General features: G+C 49.8%; 2 pseudogenes; both read right to left on the minus strand.

Annotated features, from left to right (window-relative positions):
- Window positions 1-1,930: 1,930 nt before the first annotated feature.
- On the minus strand, window positions 1,931-6,554 carry LOC132578936 (copper-transporting ATPase 1-like; annotated as a pseudogene).
- A 395-nt stretch (window positions 6,555-6,949) lies between these two features.
- LOC132578937 (copper-transporting ATPase 1-like) lies at window positions 6,950-8,575 on the minus strand (annotated as a pseudogene).
- Window positions 8,576-14,302: the final 5,727 nt, after the last annotated feature.

Here is a 14,302-nt window from a genome sequence, read left to right on the forward strand (position 1 = left end):
CTTCCTTTTCATTGTTCTCAGCCTGCAGATAAATGAAAACTTGAATACTGTGATCTCACTTCTCGAAACAAACCACCCCAATCCGGGTCCCAACACCAGCAAAGCAGCCAGGGTGAGAGTCCCGTGCGCCTTTACAGGCATATATCCACCAGGCTGCACAGAAATGAGATTTCGCTTCTATTTCAACAGTATGCTCAAAGCAGCAGAGGAACCAAATATCGGTGCATCCCTTCCCCTGTCACCTGGCTGATGAGTGGAGCCCGAGTCTCAATTAGGCTATGTAGGCACTGGCTTATGGGCCCGCACACCTTTAGGGGCCCCCGGCTAGATTCTCCCCACCAGACCTCCCCCCCCCCCCCCGCACCCTGCATGAGCAGCCAGCAACTGAGCTGCTCTTTGCCTGACTTACCTGATGCGGTTGCTGCTGGCATTACCGTGAAGTTTGCCTCTCTCCACCTCTCCGCCGCAGTTTAGCAAAAGGGGCTTTTAGAAAAGGTGCCTGCAGCGGGGACCATGGGCGGTGGGGTGGGCACTCAGAGACTCTGAGATAATTTGGAAGGGGCCCCCAAGATTTCGACTGCCTAGGGGCCTTCACAGGGTTTAATCCGGCACTGCTGAGCAGCCAATGGGAGTCGGCTTGGGAACGAGCACAGCAGTGCTGCCAGGTCCCCCTATTCACTGCCAGGAGGTGAGGGGGTGTAGGGTTGCCAGATCCTGAGAACCCAGACTGCCTGCACCATCCATCCATTGGAGGCGAGACCAACCCCCAGCCAGGCTGCCCAAGACACCTCTGAATGGGGGATGCTTCCCTCAAAACTACGCCAAGAATGAGGGCCAGAATGCCAGCTCTCCAACATGCAGAGAGTTCAGGCAGCCTGAGGCTGATCTGTGAGCTGCCTGCTGCTTATGGTTGCTGGAAGGTTCATAACCTGACTGCCCCATCCATTTCTTTGTTTAAAAAACATAGAATCATAGAGTTGGAAGAGACCACTAGGGTCTAGACAAGGCAAAAAAAAAAAAAGAGGGCTTGAGGCTGTTAAGATGGTCGTTGTTCCTGTCGGCAGGCCAGGCCGCCCAAAGTAGCTCACAGCCTTCCCAAGGCAGCAGAGTCTTCTCTCCATCCTACGCTGAGGAACGAGGCCTCGGACAACCAAACACGTCACCTTAAAACTCGACGAGGAGCCAGAGCCGGAGCCAGAGCCATCTGCCTACCGGCCTCCAGAAGTGATAACAGCAGGGTTCTTCCCCCCAGAGGAAGAGACCCCGCTCATCGCCAGAATCCTTTGGAGCTTCCGAGGGCAGAACAACGTCCCTCAAGCCCATCCATTTGGCTGGTGGTGTCCACCATCGACCATCTGCCACCCATAAATATACATTTCCGGAGATGCACATCAGAGCCAGGTGAGGTTCCACCCCAGGGTAATGCCGATCGTCACTTGGGGCTCAGGAAGGGATTTTCCTCGGGGCCAGATTGACCCAGTGATCCTGGAGGTGTTTTGCCTTCCTCTGGGCGTAGGGCAGGCGTCAATCGTGGTGTGCAGAGAGAGGAGGGAGAAGCTCAAGTCCTCTAAGCTCAATATCGCTGTGATGAAAATAGTTGTTCAGTCAGCACTGCACAAGATATGGACCTCTTTATCAGACAGCCATTTGAAGAGCAGCCAAGCGATAAGCTAAAGCCATCTTTGGCTTCCAGTGCATGAGGCTGCATTCTGCTTTTGCTCCAGGTGGTAATACTGGCAAAGGAGTGCAGATACAGTCTATGCTTTGAGTTAGATGTGTGCATGTGCATGTTAGTTAGATGTGTGCATGTGCACTCTATTCAAGTGGGCAATTCAGTCCCAAGAAAATAGCACTTAAAAAGTACAGCCAGGCCAGCCCAAGAGATCGGTTAATGAGGGAAGACCCAGCCCACTCCGTAGAGAAGGTCTTTTCAGATGACTGTATCATCCTCTTCCTGGGAGCCCCCGGTGAGAACCGAATGCTTATCTGGCTTGCTGAGGACGATGCTGCTGAGAGATCGCTTGTCTGAGAGGAGAGAGTTTATCGAAGCTCGGCTGTAGTTGACAATGCGACCCATAAGACTCAGTTTGGGTGACTGGTGCTGTGTCATCAATGCCAACGTGGACGCAGATTTCCGAAGGGCTCTTCAGCCTCGTCTGATTGGAGGCACACAGTTCATATTTCTCCAGTGTAGGTTTCTTGTAGCTAACAAAGGGGAGAAGACAGCAGCCCTTTATCAGGTTTGGGCAAAATGCACTGAACAAAACTAACAGTGAAGGAAAAGGCCCAATCCTAAGATATGGAGCATTCACATCCTGCTTCTCCACCAATGCTGACACCTAGGGCAGTTCACAGTGCGAGAATAAAGATTTTACCACAACAGAATTACAGGTTTTTGAGTACATGAATTGAAAGGGCTTCCTCCTCATCCTTGGAGGACTGCTGGAGGTCCTCCCGGGACAATGCAAGGCAATGTTCTCTCTCCAGCCCTCAAGAGAGCTGCGGAGCAACCTCCCAAAGGGGTTTGGGGATCCTACCCTTCTCCAAAATGCTGTTCTAAGATGTGACCTGCCTTGACCAGGTTCTCTGGAGAGGCAGCGTAAGAGTCTTCTTAAAACCCCCACACTCCCTGGTCAAGGGTATCTGTTCTGCAGAAGCACAGGTTTATTTTATTTATTTAGTGGATTTATAGTCCACCCTCCCCCATATGGGCTCAGGGCAGATTACAGGCCTAGAAACAGTTAAAATACAACAATAAAATTAATACTCTACAATTAAACACCACCACATAACTCAATAAAAATGTAACACAGGCGGCACCGGTATATTTTGCAGATTAAGCCCAGTTATTGGCCCGAATAGAATAGTTCATATGGTAAGGTTCATACTCTGGCTCAGCCACTGATCCCACCCAAGGCTTCTAGCCCACTTCACTAGGCCCATGAGCTCAGCCTGTGCAATCGTCATTGTACTCTTTGCGGTCTCTACGACTCTCCTGATACGGTCATGGCAGCAATGAATGGGTTCTGCATGGTGGAACATCACGTAATCGTAAGGGAAGCATATAAAACCCAACAATAAAGAGAAGGAAACAAAAAACAGATCGCAGAATATTCACCATAACTCATAGTTTTAACACTATGGGATTACAAATTTCTGCTGGCTCCACTTAAGAGATGCTTGTGAGAGAGTGAGTGTGTGCGTGGTGTTGGGGATATGGTTCACACAAAGGATCTACCCAAATGTAGATGAGGAAGTCATACCTCGATTTTTTAAAAGGGTGGTGCTGGGGGATACTGCCTGCCTGGGTTCTTGGCCCCTCTAGAGAGCCAGTTTGGTGTAGTGGCTAAATAATAGACTCTTATCTGGGAGAACCAAGTTTGATCCTCCAGTCCTCCACTTGCAGCTGCTGGAATGGCCTTGGCTCAGCCAGAGCTCTCGTAGGAGTTGTCAGTGTACCTAATCTGAATTGATCTGCTGCCAGCATACCAAGCAGCTGAATCAGTGATAGCCTTCCCAAGCCTCCCGCCCTGGCGGGAGAATACTGGATTTTCAGCCTCTTTTCCCGCTTTCCATAACTCTGGAAGCGGGGGGAGGAGGGGGGAATGGCGCCAAGGAGCATTTGCGTCGTCCGGGGAGGAGGTGCTGAGCCTGGCAAGGGAAATCTTGAGAAGGGAGGCTGGCTCGCCAGCGAGCGGGTGGAGGTGGCTGCCGAACGCAGGCGGGTCTTGACGGACTCCAATGCCCGATGCTTCTCCTCCTCCCTTCCCTTCCCACCCAGCCCCGTTGCAGCAGCCATTCTTCCTTTTCGCAAGCTGCTTCCCGCGCCCAGTCAGCTGGCTGGGGGGGGGGGGGGAGGAGAGAAGCCCCGCCTGCAAAGGACCATGTGCCTTTGCACCTCCGGAGGCTTGATTGCAAGGCTCCACTTTGGGATGGTGTGACTGCTGCTGTAAAGAAGCTGGCAGCAACTCGTGAGTAGAAAGGCCAGTCCCTCGCTTCAGTTGCCAGAAAGGGGGGGGGGAGGGAGGAGGAGAGGGAAACGTCTTCATTATTCCCTATGTGGAGATCAATTCTCATAGGGTATAATGGGGAATTAATCTGGAGGTTTTGGGGGCTCTGGGGGAGCTGTTTTTTGAGGTAGAGGCACCAAATTTTCAATATAGTATCTAGTGCCTCTCCCCAAAGTACCCTCCAAGTTTCAAAACGATTGGACCAGGGGGTCCAATTCTATGAGCCCCAAAAGAAGGTGCCCCTATTCTTTGTTATTTCCTATAGAAGGAAGACATTTTAAAAAGTGTGCTGTCCCTTTAAATGTGATGGCCAGAACTCTCTTGGAGTTCAATTATGCTTGTCACACCCTTGTTCTTGGCTCCGCCCCAATGTCTCCTGGCTCCACCCCCAAAGTCTCCTGGCTCCTCCCCCAAAGTCCCCAGATATTTCTTGAATTGGACTTGGCAACCCTAATCAGTGAACAGGTCTCCCATCTTAATGAACAACTTGGTAAAGGAATTAAGTGTGCACTGATGCCAGTGGGAATTAAGTACAAGTTAAAATTTAAGCCACCTATTTGCCATACTGAATCATGGCAAAAATGAGATGGAAACTTTACTTCCATATTCATTACTGTGCTTCTTCCACCAGTTTGACAATATGGGGAAAAGTTGTATCAGTCCCAACATGAGTTGCAGAAACCAGCAGGGACCCATTCTGATTAATGGAACCTGCAATGACTGTACTGCCAGGCTTTTTAGTCACCGGCATTGCTTCGCCTGGAGAAAAAAGAGGTCAGCAAAACGTGAGTCAAGAACCTGATTCCCTGGATCAGAGCAGTGGTCTGCCTAGTCTAGCCTCCTGCAGCACAAAGTAGCCTCCCGGTTCCTCTGGAGGGCCAGCAACAGGGCACAGAGGCAAAGCCTTCCCCGGGTGTTTCCTCCTAGCACTGGGATTCAGAAGCTCATTGCCTCTGAACATGGAGGTTCCCTTTAGACACCATGGCTCAGTTGCCACTGAGAGAGCTATCCTCCATGAATCTGTCTCGTCCTCTTTTAAAGCTGTCCGTGCCGGTGGCCATCACTACATCCTCTGGCAGTGAACTCCACAGCAAGAAAGGCTCCTTTCCCATGATAAACTCTAGAGAACTCCAGGATTCTTAACTCTCTAGAGCTCAAGGGTTCAAAAGGTGGCTTGGTTAAGGCCTGCAGCACCTTCCATAGATTCCATCCAGGGATCTTTGGGTCTAGTATTTTGGAAGAGAGAGAGAACCCATTTCTGCCCACTCTACCCTATTTAATAAGTTATCATCTATATCAGGGATGGCCAACGGTAGCTCTCCAGATGTTTTTTGCCTATCAGCCCCAGCCATCAGCCATGCTGACCCCTTGTCATCCGCCCCTGAACCTCCCACCCCCTTAGGGATCAAGGAAGACTTTATAACCTCTGACCCAACATTCTACAGGTGTGCATCTTACAGTACCCCAGTCCTACTGTTTAGATACTCCCCCGATACCTTATCAGTTGAGGGTCCCTTCCCCCATCTCCCTTATACGTCGCCATTGGAGCCTTCCTCGAAGACTACGATCGGTAATTATCACCCTGTTCGTCCAGTCGTGTGTTACCGCTGTATAATTCTCTCTATTTTTATTAGGCCTGTATGTGTGTGTGTTATATGCGTCCATTATCTTGTATGTGCGTGTTCTATAATTTTCTATAATAAAGATACAATTGCTTTATCTAATTAGTGCCCATAATAAATTTAGCAAGAATGTCTGGAAGTCAAATCCTTTATACATAGATTCTAGATCCTTTTGAACCAGAGTTGCCCACCTGTCAATTCCCCAGCCTCGTTTGAGGGCATTTTGGCTTTCACAAGACAACTTACCTCTATGATCTGTAAAATAGCCCGAGGGCCAACAATCTCAGGATCATACTTAATGTGGGCTTTGTTGGTTGCAAGAGCCACTGAGATGTACAAAAAAACCCTTTTTTCCATAAGCGTGGACTCTCTTTTATGAATGCACGAGGCACATGTCATTCCTCTCACCTGTGAACAACACACATTTTACTGTTTGCTGAACAGACGCCTTCAAGAATAACTTTATGAGCATTAATAGTGAGGCTGAGAAAACAGAGACGGCCATTATCCAAAACAAAGATTGCTTGTGTTGGCTTCATTGTTTTGACCATACAACTGTTTTATCGTACTGTTTTGATTTATACGCTGCTTCAAGCACTGTGGTAGAAGAGTGGCTTATATATAAGAAATACGGGAACATAAACAGAGAGCACTGTTGCTCTTCTGCTCAATATAAATCAGATTAAGGGAACAGGGAAAGGATACTTGCACAGTCTACCCTGCTAGAGCAGCTGGCACACCCGTCTTGTATACTGTTCCTATGGACAAGTTGGAGCTTAGGGACAACCAGTGCAAATTTCTGCCTCTGTTACCTCCCCAGTACCTCTGGTGCCGGTAATTCCCGCAATCTCTCAAGTGAGGAAGCAAGGCTCAGCTGTATGAGATGGCTTCCTCGTGTCTGACACAGAGACGTGGTCACCATTTAGAGCCCCAAATTAAGGACTTAAAAATGCTGTGAGGGCCTGATCTGCAGCACCACAAGAAGAGGTGCTCCCTGCCCCACCCCCTTTCCACGTGCCAAAACAGCCGCAGGGCAGCAGAAATTATACGTATGAATTGCACTTCCAATCCCACACTGTAGCAAGGGGTTATGTGCTCTGGAAGCTGCAGATAAAACTTTCTGGCAAGGAAAGGAGACACTGAAGAAGATCCATACCAGGAAGTTCTACAAGAGGGCCTGGCATCAACAGAGCCAACTTGAAATGCTAGGACTGAGTCTCAAACTTGGCCAGATGGCTCATAAGAAGTCCCCTGGAATGGGATTCAATCAGATGCTTCTGATTCATTTGCAAAAATCAAGGTAATCAGTTGCCAGACTCATCTGCAGATGATATTACCTGTCAAGGATGCATCAAAGCCCATGTCCTCTGGTGAGGTGAGCGTGGGATCGTATTCTATAGTCCCATTATGATGCAGAGGTGGCACACATACCGATTCACACCTGGTTTTGGGAAAATTACGCCCTCAATTGACTTCACACAGGAATTGCAGGTCATTCCCTCTACATTTATCACCGTGACGGTCGTCAGGGGATGCATGGTGCTCCGAGGAGACTTCACTGGAGACTGGGGCACATTCAAGAGTTCAGAGTTTTCAGGTATATCAAGAAGGCTGACCTTGAAAGTCCCCAGCGACACAGATTCTATGGCTCTTCTTAGTGCACCGAGGGTGATTAGGCTGGGATTATACTTCACAACAGCAGACTTGTCCTCTAAAGAAACTGCTATGCTAGTTACTGAGGGGAGTGCTGATATGGTGCTCTGGATATTGAGGACGCATGAATGACAGTGCATGCCATCAACTTTGAATTTAGCAGTCTCTAAGCAGTGCACATGCTCTGGGTGTTCCTGCAGAACTCCTTCTGAGGATTTGGCAGGTGTGTTCTTTAGTCGCTGCACATCAATAGCACCCAGTCTGAGAGGCTTCAGCTGTTTTTTTATAGATGCCTTGAAACCTACAGCTTCGATTTGGTTTCTGATTTCCTCTGATGTGATGAGATGAGGCTGAAACACCACCACAGCATCCTGAGTGCCCAAGGAAACTGCAAGATAAATGGAAAGAAATGTTACTGCTGCTGTTGTGTAACATCGAGCTTCATCTCTTTGCTTCGAAAAAGAGTACGTGCAGGTGGAGGTTTCCTTCCATGCGAAGGGCTCAATACAACCCTAAGAGCAGCACTGGGGAAATGATCCCTGTTCGCTTGGGGGTCAAGTGGATGAAGTAAGGTGTCACCTGCCAACTGCACTTGGCAAATCGCGGCACAACTGAGTCCACGCAGCACCAGGGTGTGGCTCGGCCACCACAAGAGGGAAGCCTGACAAGAAAGCCTGTCCCAGCCGGCAGGCAAGGCAGTTGCGTCCTGTAGTGTGGGAAGGACTTCCATCCACTGGAATGAGCCCCTCCCTACTGCTTAACGAGCTCTAGCCTGAACAACCACTAGCTTTTGTGTCTTGGTCTTGCTAAGAGATTGACAGAATGTTGAAGACATTTTTGATGCACAGAGGCAGAGAACACGCTTTCCATGCAGGAGGCCCCATGTTCATTCCCCAGGTCACACCTCCAAATCTCAATGGGGAGCAGGGCTGGAGGAGACCTGGAAGAGCTGCTGCCAGTGACTGATACAACTAAGTTGGTGTGTGGGGGGCGGGGGGGGGGGGAGAATGCATGCATTGTTTTTGTTCAGGTCTATTAGAGCTGCAAAAAATGCAGGTTTCCCAGGGGAGGGGGGAGGAAACATGGATCCCAATAGAGGTAAAGCATTCGGATCCAACATTTTTTGGAAATCCCAAATTTTCTTAATCCAGTAGACCTCAGAAGAAAAACACTGAGGGGGAAGGAACAGGGGCAATGCCACAAGAAACGGGAGAGATGTGCCTCAGCTGGGGCTCCTTTGGGCCTTCTGTTTCAATCTCCCCCTCAGGGGTGGAACCTCACCTGGCTCATCTCCGGAAGTTGATATTTATGGGTGGCAGAGGGTCGATGTTGGACACCACCAGCCTCCGGGACCCCCTCAGGGGGACCCCCTGCCTGGGCTTGAGGGAGGTGTTCTGCCCTCTAAAGCCCCGGTTGATTCGGGCGACGAGCGGGGTGTCTTCCACTGGGGGAAAGAATCCTGCTGCTACCAGTTCCGGAGGCTGGTAGAAAGGCAGCTCCGTCTCCGACTCTGGCTCCTCTTCCAATGCGAAGGTGACGTGTTTGGTTGTGCGAGGCCTCGTCCCTCGCCGTAAGATGGAGGGAAGCCTCTGCTGCCCAGATGTTCCCTGGGGCGGCTGTGGGCTCCTTTGGGCGACCTGCCCTGCCGACAGGCGACGCCTCAACCCGTTCTCTAGAATGTTCCGCAAAAAAAAGAAATGGATGCGGCATTCAGCTTATGAACCTTCCAACAACCATAAGCCACAGGCAGCTCCCAGATCAACCCCAAGCTGCCTGAACTCTCTGCGCGTTGGAGTGCTGGCATACTGGCTCTCAGCAGTCCCTACAAGGGCCTTGTCAGAGCCCACTCATATTGTGAAGCCCCTGTGGAGGTTGAGCTAAAAATGGCTTTCTGCTTCTGGCCAGATCTGGACCCCAAACGCCCTGTTCAGGGCTTAGGTCATAGCCACTGGGGACACCATCTCCTTGGTGGGTGCTCATGTGGTTCACGGAAAGAGCTATCTAAAGAACCCTCTGGTGTTTCCCTGGGGGCAATCCATGCTCCCTCCCTCCTGTTCTCCAGGGTGACCTGCTTGCCCCTTCCACGTGCCTAGCATGGTGGGCACTTGAGAGGTTATTTCTACGCATAGAGAGTGTGATGTTGCTACCCACCTGGAGATCTTGCTGCTACTCTCCAATTGCTCAAAGCATGTCAAGCTAAGCCCGTCTGTTCTTCCAGCCCACAGCTGAAAATCCCTCCTTTCTTAGGAATCCTTCCTCTCGCAGAATCTATCACGGGCCCCTTAGGCTAAACCCTCGTGCTATGGCAGGTGCTCTCCAGGGGTTTACTCCCCAGGGCTTCCTTCCAAGGCCAGCAGCTACTTGGGGCTGTGTGGGTTTCTCTCAGAGAATCAGTGTCCCAACAACACCCATTCCTCCTCAAAGGCAAGGGAATCTTACCCTCCATGTATAAAGATGAGGCAAAGCCATCTTTGGCGTATAACATCCTTGAGCCTAATCTTCTTTCTCTTGCTCCTTCACCCCCAACCCCTCTTCATGTGTGGTCTCTAACCATTGTCATCATTTACATTTTAAAGAATTACATAAGATACACTGGGCAAACGTGGACCTGCCTAAAAGTCCCACTGGAATCCATCCAGTGAGCCTTTGCAGTCCCTCAACTAAGTGCCCTTGACTTCACTGTTGTGACTTGTTTTGCTTCTGTCGCTCAAGCTGCATTCTTAATGTTTTTTCTCTTCTCTCGGCCATAGTCTCTCCTTAAAATTGTTTCGCCTTCTTTCACCTGCCACCGGCAGCCACTCAAGATGGCCTCTGCTGACTAGACTGGAAAACAGAGAACGGGGAGATGTCGTTTTAAGAATTTCCTACCTGCCATCACACCACTCCACACAGAGTCCTTTAAAACGCTTCTGGATAACCAGTTGCTCGCAAAGGACTGGCCAAGATAAGCACTGTGAGGCAGGATTGCCAACAGAACCATTATGAGGTCAGATGTTTCCTTCCATCCCCATGGTAACCCTGCAGCCGGTGAGGAAGAGACAAGAAGACCCCTTGGAGCAGCACCTTGGGGGATGGGGAAAGCGGATGTCATCATGACCAGGGGCTGCAAGTGGCCTCTGGGGGTTTCGGTTTCCTGCATCCTGTGGAAATTAGGGAGAGACCATGGAGAATACAGGGACATGCAGAATGTAGGGATTCATGTTTCCTTCCCCCTCTCAAGGTCCCTTCCCCTTCACCCTTTCTGTCCAGCTTCCAGACTGGTGATAAGATTCAGAAGCCTGCTTTAGTGGCTGAGATGGAGGGTCTATAGGAAGAATGCTTCTCTGTCAGTCTTGCTGGACCCCTCAGCAGCTTATGGTGGGATAGGTGCACTTCTCTTGGAGGCTGTCCAGGTGGGCTTGTGGGTGATATCCCTCCCTATTGCCCCCAAGGACTTGGAGGGACCTCAGCAGGGTGCGATGCCAGAGTCCATCCTCCAAGCAGCCATTCCAGGAGAACTCTAGTCTTTGCCTGGAGGTTGGGAACCCTGGTTCCCACGCAGGAGCTTCTCCTCCCGTCCTTCGGTTGCCTGACCGCTTGCCAAGAGTAACAGCCTGCTGTAGCCTGCTGTAGATGATGCTTCTTGAAAAGTTCAGTGGCTCAGAGGCAGAGCCGGATGAAGGGCTTTGGGGTGCCCTAGGCGGCCCATGGCTTTGCTCCCCTCCCTCGCTGTAATGTGGGCACGCTCCATTCCACTGCCACGACCTGGGCACCTGTGGAGCTGGGCAGTCAAAGAGCCACCCTTGCTGGCACTAGCCAGGCAGCAGGAAGGCGGTGGCTGCCAGTTCTTCCTCCCTCGGTCTGGGCCAGGGTGGGCCAGGGCTCCCTTCTCTGCAGTTTTGTTGCTTCCACCTCCCCTCCTGGTCTGCCATTCCACAGGAGTCTGGAGCATCTCTCCTGCAAGCTGCTGCCGTTGAGGGGGGTCTTCCTGGGACACAGGGGCTACTCAGCATTTCCCCCTTCCAAACATGGCCTTGTAGGTGTTGGAAGCTAGAAGAGAGCAGAGGCGAGGAGCAGGCCTTGCAGCTTGCCTGGAGCTCAAGTTTCTGGATGGCTCCTGGCTTGGCCCCAACATGCTGTCCCTTGATCAGCCACACCAGGCAACTGAGGGGGAAATTGGCTGGAGCCCTTCAGGTTTTTGGAAATATGTATCTGTTCTGTATGTTCTAAAGTTGCAATGTTCTAAAGTTCCAGTCATTATGGGGTTAACACTGTGCCTGATTCCCTATTGTCTGCATGACCTGAGAAGAAGATACTGACTGCTGTCAATCAAGATCTAGAAGTGGGAAAACCTGTTTTGTTTTTTTTGGTCAGTTAGGCAGGTGACTTCCTTTGTTCAGGCAGAGAGGTCAAGAAGAAGGAGGAGGTGTTCTCCATTAAGCATGTGGCCTTCTAGTGTGAGGATGTAGTTCTTTAGTGTTTGTTATTTTCACCTCCCAGTGCCCTTTCCCTGTAGTAATAAATATATTTTTTGCTTTCATATTAAATGCCTATCAATGATTATTTGATCCAGCGATCCATCAAACTGTTTGACATAAAGAAATAGGATTTCAAACAGAATTCCTTACACAGGTGAGGTTTTGCAGTGTTGTCTAAATGTGCTGGGTGCTCTCTCTGTACAGAGAGAGAAAGTGACTTCCTGGAATGCGAAGGTATGGAGCAAATCATCTCTCCTCGGGCTAGAAGCAACCTCCATCGGTTGGACATAACGTTTAGGGACTCCTTTGCTCCCTCCTCTATTTTTAAAAAATAACCACCACCTCTGTATACCATACTGTACTGTACTGTACTGTAGTAGAACAAATCAAAGCCTCTGATCATCATAGGGGACCGGAATGCCCAAGTTGGAAGTCAAAAGGTAACCGGGACAACAGACAAGTTTGACCGTGGAGAACAGAATGTAGCCGAGCAAAAGCTAAAAGAGTTTTGTCACGAGAACCAGCTGGTCATAGCAAACACCCTCTTCCAACAACCTAAAAGGGGACTCTACACATGGACATCTCCTGCAGGGCAACACAGGAATCAGATTGATTATACACGCTGCAGTCAAAGATGGAGAAGCTCCTTGCGGTCAGCAAAAAAGAACCTCTTGTGGAGGATGAAAGAGGAGAGCGCAAAAGTAGGCTTGACACTCAACGTCAAAGAACTTCTGGCCCCATCACTCCTTGGCAAATAGAAGGGGAAGACATGGAAGTAGTAACAGACTTTACATTCCCGCGATCCAAGAGCACTGCAGATGGTGACTGCAACCATGAAATTAAAAGACGTTTGCTCCTTGGGAGGATAGCTATGGTAAACCTGGGCAGTATAATGAAAAGTAGAGACATCAGCCTGCCAACAAAAGTCTGTATAGTCAAAGCAATGGTATTCCCAGTAGTAATGTATGGCTGTGAGAGCTGGACCATAAGGAATAGATGCTTTCAAGCTGTGGTGCTGGAGAAGGATCTTGAGATCAAATCCCTCAGTCCTAAGGGAAATCAACCCTGACTGTTCCCTGGAAGGTCAGATGCTGAAGCTGAAGCTCAAATATTTTGGCCACCAAATGAGAAGGGAGCACTCACTGGAGAAGCCCCTGTTGCTGGGGAAGACAGAAGGCAAAGGAAGAAGGAGACGGCAGAAGAGGAGATGGCTGTACAGCGTTACTGATGTAGCTAACATGAATTTGAGCAGACTTTGGAAGATGGTGGAAGACAGGAGGGCCTGGTGTGACTTGGTCCATGGGGTCGCAAGGAGTCAGATTTGACTGTGCGACTGAACAACAACAACAACAACAACCCTTTTAAAGGGCCAGCTTAGTGGTCACAGGATTGTGGACGCCCCTTTGAAACCGGAACACACTTGAATAACATCTCCTGAAAGGTGAGGGAAACGATAGGGTCAGAGTGGGAGGTTTAACGAAATTATAATAAGCAAACCTGAATTTGGGGCAAAAAGAGAAGAAAGCCTCTAGCCACTCTGCCCCACAGTCCTGGCGGGAGAAGTCCCACAAGCCCTGAGCTCCAAAGGCTCACGCCAGAAGATGAACAGTGCTCTGTCCACGACCTGCCTCCTTCTCCACAGGCACTTCAGAAATTCTCTGCACCAGGTGGAGGGGAGGGGGGGGAGACACACCTCAGCTACTTCTCTGGCTCCCTTTTGGTGTTCACATCCACATCCCCCCTGTTGTCAGGGAACCAATAATATAATCTGTATAAATAAAATATTCTAATAAGGATCTATAACCCACTAGAGAGGACGATAATACAAAAATCAAAGAACATATTGAAAAAGAAAGAGTGCAACACTAACTCTTCAAGGCTCTCCCCCCTCCCCACAAGCACAACCTCCAGCCACACCTCTCTCACCCCACGTCCTTTTCCAGAAAAGAAAGAGGATGCTGGGTACTTGTCATGCCCTTGGATTGGGTACAGGCTGTGATGCTACATGACTCTTCACCCAGGTCTCTGTGGAAGAAGTTTCCCCTTTCTTTGGGGAAGGCCAGGTTTTACACTCCGTGTATGCTCTGGAGTTAGTCTGCTCTAAAGAGAGGCAGCGTCCTTCCTCCCTTTTCCTTTCCCAAGCACCAGAGAGGCAATTTGCCTATCTCCCTACACTAGCACACTCGTAGTTGGCTATTTCCCTAGACTAATACTCACTGACGCTCTTCTGCTGTCAGGCCCACAACACCAGAGAGACGTCTTCCAACGTCCCGTCCTCATTCACCTGGTTGTACTGTTTCCTTCTCCGAGATCTCCTGCAGAAGACTCCTTAGCCTAGGGAATTGACGCTAGTCAGGCTGAAGAAACTGTGTGCACAAGAAGCGGACTTGGTCCAGACTGTGAGGAACAGAATGTCTTAAAACACTTCTAGTGGGACAGAAAGAAGTACTTTTCTCCCTTTCTCACAATACAAGAACTCGTGGGCGTTCAATGAAATTGCTGAGCAGTAGGGTTAGAACGGATAAAAGGAAATACTTCTTCACCCAAACGGTGATTAACA

Source organism: Heteronotia binoei, chromosome 11 (assembly GCF_032191835.1).
Source record: "Heteronotia binoei isolate CCM8104 ecotype False Entrance Well chromosome 11, APGP_CSIRO_Hbin_v1, whole genome shotgun sequence".
Classification (NCBI taxonomy): Eukaryota; Metazoa; Chordata; class Lepidosauria; order Squamata; family Gekkonidae; genus Heteronotia; species Heteronotia binoei.